The sequence below is a fragment of the Gekko japonicus genome, unplaced genomic scaffold (assembly GCF_001447785.1).
Source record: "Gekko japonicus isolate JY-2015 unplaced genomic scaffold, Gekko_japonicus_V1.1 scaffold2350, whole genome shotgun sequence".
In the NCBI taxonomy this organism is placed as follows: domain Eukaryota; kingdom Metazoa; phylum Chordata; class Lepidosauria; order Squamata; family Gekkonidae; genus Gekko; species Gekko japonicus.
Window position 1 is genome coordinate 236,643 of NW_015169856.1, and position 5,231 is coordinate 241,873.

Sequence of the window (5,231 nt, forward strand, 5' to 3'; positions counted from 1 at the left end):
AAGCAACTGCATGATCTGTTGTAGGGATATCATGCAGAAGCGGTGGTAGGTCACAAAATGGTTCAGTTCCCTTAGATCTAATATGGGCCGAATGCCTCCGTCTCTCTTCGGGACTGTGAAGTATCGGGAATAAAATCCCATCCCTTGGAGGTGTGGTGGAACATGCTCAATAGCTCCCTTCTGCAGAAGGACGGACACCTCCTCGAGGAGAGGTCTGGTAGAACTGGATTTTGTAGCCTTGGGTCAAGATGGACAGCACCCACTCGTCCGAGGTGATGAGACGCCAAGCGTGAAGAAAGGGAAACAGATGGGTAGGAGCTGACTCAGTGACAGGGAAGTCAAAAACTCTGTTTGGAGGGTTTGGACTGTTTGGTGCGGGAAGCTTGTTGCCCTGAACCGAATTTTGGTTACTGGAAAGTGGGTCTTTGGCCTCCCGAAGACGCTCGTGGTCTCCATCGTGTGTTTGGAGACTGATGAGTTGGTGTATGCTTCTGCCAGGACCTCGACCAGGTGCGGGGACGGTATTGTTGTTTTGCAGAGGATGAGACTCCTAGAGCTCGAGAAGCTTTTATGCTTTTACATAACTCCTGTAGAGTAGAATCGGTGGTAGCACTGAAAAGCCCCAGGCCATCAAAAGGAAGATCTTCCACGTAAGATCTAGTATCTATCGGGAAGGTAGTGTTGCGGAGCCAGGAATGTCTTCTGAGAGCTACTGCAGAGGCCATCGTTCTGGAAGATGCCTCGAGGACCTGTTTAGTAGTGTTGAGCTGTTGTTTCACCAACACCATGCCTTCTTTTTGTATAATTCTGGCTGCTTGAAGTTTATCGTCTGGGAGGTGGCTGAAAAGTTCTGAGAACCTTTCCCAGAGAGTGTATTGATACCTGTTCATACAGGCCAGGTAGTTAGTGGCCTTGAGTCCCAAAGCTCCCGTGGAGTAGAAGCGCCTGCCAAAGGCATCTAATTTCTTTCCTTCCTTGTCAGAAGGTGCAGAATGCATCCTCTTGGATTTAGAGGAGGATGTAATTACCATAGAGTTTGGCTGAGGGTGCGAGAAGAGGAATTCAGCATCTGCCTCTTGGACCCTGTACATGTGGTCCAGTCATCTTGTGGACACAGGAGCAGACGAAGGTTTTAGCCATGGTGACTTTGCTGCTTGCAGAAGGACAGAAGACATGGGCAATGCCAAGGTGGAAGAGGTATCTAACTGAACTATATCGTAAACTGCATCTGTTGCCTGCGGATGTTGCTGGACGACAGAGAGGCCTAAAGAGTGGGCCATTCTTTTGACTAGATCTGTGTAAGATGTAAGGTTGTCGGATGGGGATACGGGTAAGTCCTCAGCGACATCCTGGTTGGGAGATGTATGGTCGGGAGAGGTATGAGCTTCAGAAGCCTCCGTATCTGAGTCCTCTTCTATGAAGTCAGAGGAGTCTTGTTGCGGTATTTGGACCGACGTGTCTTGTTGACAAGTTGTAGGATTTGTTTGGACGACATGGACGACCGGGGTTGGAGTGACTGGAGGGTTGACAGGACGACCTGGTTCCAGAGTATGGTGGGAAGGATCGACTATAGGAGGACGCTACAGAGATGCTGAAGGTCTCGATTTGTGGGGCGATCTCGACCTATGAGCAGAGTGGGATGAATGGCGATCCCAAACAGAATAGCCTGCTGGAGTCAACCACGGCATGGATGGCGGATAAGCTCCGTACAGGTACCTCAACTGTCGTTGATCCCACAACATTGGTGGTGGAGGGGGCAGGAAGACTCTTGGGGAGCGACTTCTGGACCGTGGACGTCTTGGAGACAAAGCAGCAGCCCGTCTGTGAGATCCATCCCTGTAGTCTCGGCTGTCGATATCGATAGATTGACTGTGCAGACGTGGAGTGTGACGCTGCATGTCACATGTAGCATATCAGTGCCGACGTGGATCGATGTCAAGAGCTTCCGATACCGTTGATGCCAACGAAGGGGAAGGAGACGGAGAAGGCTCTGCATCCATTTGATCACTTAGGAGCTCTACCGTTTCGATGTCAGAGTAAGGACGCTCCATTTGGTGGACAGGGGAGTCCAAGACATGGATGGTCGGTATCGGTGGAGGGACTTGGGCCTCCGATATCGATACTGCCGTTGGAGCGGGAGGCACTTTAGGGGCATCACCCAGTGCAGACATCGCTTCCTTCCCCTTCTTTGCCGCCTTCTGGGGCTTGGAGGTGCCCTTCTTAGTGGACTTATGATCCTTACTTGCCTTAGCCTTCTTCTTGACTGGCGTGGAAGCGGACGATTGTGCCTTTGATGCCAGGAGCTTCGGTGTCGGGCGGTCGACATCGGAGGCAGGCCTCAATGCCAGAGCTGTCGATGTAGACGGTCTCTCCTCCATCACTGAGGCAGAAGCAAGGGCCAATTCAAGCAGCGCCACTTTAAGGTGCACAGCACGTTTTGTTCTCGTTTGGTTGGAGAAACGCGCACAGTGACGACAGGACTCTGGCTGATGAGACTCTCCGAGGCAAAAAATGCAGAGGGTATGACGGTCGGGAGGAGCTAGTTTGCTACCGCAACCCTTGCACCTATTGAAAAATCCCCACTTCTTCTCCATAAAAGAATTGAAGAAGAAGAAGAAATGTTTGAGGGGGGGGGTAGCCCAAAGGCCTGAGGTAAAGTCCCCCTCAGCAGAAAACAAACAAACAAAATAAATAAAGGGAAAGAAAGTTTGGAAATAATTCCTAAGAGCTGTGAGGCGAAAGCTAACAGCGAACCGATTGGACCAACGAAGAAGAGGTCTACTCAACGCGGTGGTAAGAAAGGAACTAGCGGGATGTCCGCGACCACCCCTCTGGGCGTGCGCGGTGGGGTTCCTGCGCATGCCCGAGGGACTGGGCGCGAAAATCCATTAAAAGAGCTTGCTACAGCACCGATCAATCCAGCGTGTGCGCACTGAATCCCATGGGTGTGAACAACAGAGACCACGTCGAAGATACTATGGTTGTTGTGGTTAGGGTGTTGAAATAGGGAGACCTGTCTTCAAATCCCCACTTGCATTGATGGTCAACTGGGTAACCCTGGTAGTGTAACCTGTTTCACAGGGTAGATGCGAGGATGAAATAACCACCATGTTAAGCCACCCTGAGCCCCTTGGAGGACAAATGAGGTATATATATAACTAGAAAAAAGGCCCGTTGTGGAAATAAATACAACGGCCTCTAGAAAGAGGCTCTGGGCGGGTGCCCCGGCCTTGAACACTCAGTGTCAATTTGCTGTGGCAACCTCAGCAGGGTATAATGACACTGAGTCCACCATTTTCTCCAGAGGAACTGATCTCTGCCACCTAAAGAACAGTTGTAATTTTGAGTGATCTCCAGTCCTCACCTGGAGATTGGACACATTTTACCTCAGAAGAGCAAACTGTTTAGAATGTTAGAGGCAAAAGCCAATCAAGTTGCATATGCAAATAACCTCTGTGTTCTGACTGGCTGTGAGGGGGGGGAGAGGAAGGGCAAACTGTTTAGAATGTTAGAGGCAAAAGCCAATCAAGTTGCATATGCAAATAACCTCTGTGTTCTGACTGGCTGTGAGGGGGGGGAGAGGAAGGGCAAACTGTTTAGAATGTTAGAGGCAAAAGCCAATCAAGTTGCATATGCAAATAACCTCTGTGTTCTGACTGGCTGTGAGGGGGGGGAGAGGAAGGGCAAACTGTTTAGAATGTTAGAGGCAAAAGCCAATCAAGTTGCATATGCAAATAACCTCTGTGTTCTGACTGGCTGTGAGGGGGGGGAGAGGAAGGGCAAACTGTTTAGAATGTTGGGGGCAGGACTCAGGCAAAGCAGCCAGTGGATAGGGAGACCCTCTGAATGACAGATCAGAGAGCGAACTGATTTTGGAGCGTGTGGAATGTTCTAGAGAAGTGCCACCACCATTCGGCTTTTATTTAGAAGGGAGATATCTTACCAAAAAAAGCCTCTGGGGTTCCATTCCAGGCATTTGCACTCACTGTAGCTTGCCCCTCCAGCACTTACCTTTGTCTGGTTCATTCCCTGTTTTTCCTGTGTTTTAAAATACTTTAGGAGGCAAGGGTCTCCTGGGATCCTCTCTAGGAAAATAAACACCGAAATACCCATCAGCATCCATTCCATTCCATGCATTTGCAGAAGTTTTTGCCTGTAGGAGTCTTTAATGCCATGTTTACATTTCCTTTTGGTGTTTTTGCATCATGTTCTTTACCTGGTTCGAGGGTTCTTACTACACAAAGTGCAACCATATTTTGTAACTCTGGACATTTCGTGACCATTTCCCCAGCTAGAGGATCTTTAAAAAATTGGTGTGATAAATGCTTTAAAGAGATGACAGAGAATGATAACAAATGAGACGGCTTGAGATATATACATAAAAAAGGCTCCAGGCTTCAACCCTGAAGGCCTCTTTACTTTCCTGCTGTTAACTGAGCTGGGGGGGAAATCGCAAGGGCAGAAATCAGACTATCATAAGCAAAACAAGATTCTCGAACTTGGATTTCAGAGCACTGTTATAGGCAAAGTATCAAGAAAGAAAAATTAAGAAGTTATTATTAAATTATTATTAAACTCCTTTCTGTTCATATAATTTGCACTTTGTCAAATTAGGAAGTGTACATTGAGCCGATAATCTAGGCAATATGCATTATTTCCAAAATTACAAGAGGAAACCAGACATTTCAAGAACACAGGAACAAATATGTGTCAATAGATAATAGGAATTTAGGAAGAGTATGCAGCTATCCAACTGTACACTACTGATAGATTTTCAGAACAATCCTACTCAGGTCTGTTCAATAGTCCCAGGAAAGGTTGCACTGCGTGTCTAGTAGCGCCCAACTAAAATCTTCAGCTCGTGTTTGAACACTCAGCAGTTGCTTCATTTTAAAAGATGGCTCAGTTCAGTTGTTTTATTTTACAATAAAAACCAGACAGAAGAAACTACACAGCACATGGACAGTGCCATCTCCTCTTAGCCCATCAGGCTATTACCCTCTTTAGAGGAATCCAAGTTTTGCCTCATGGAGATTATTGTTAAGATTAAAGGAGATTTCTCTGCAACTCCAGCTGGTAATTTTCCTTTGAAACTAAAATGTGTGTTTCTTTTTCCAAATTGCATAATGTGCTTGTTAGACTGTACACTGTTGCCTTGCTTCAGCTAAGTCTCCCTGATATTTTTACAAATATCACACACACACACACAGGGGGGGGGGGGGGGGAGAGAG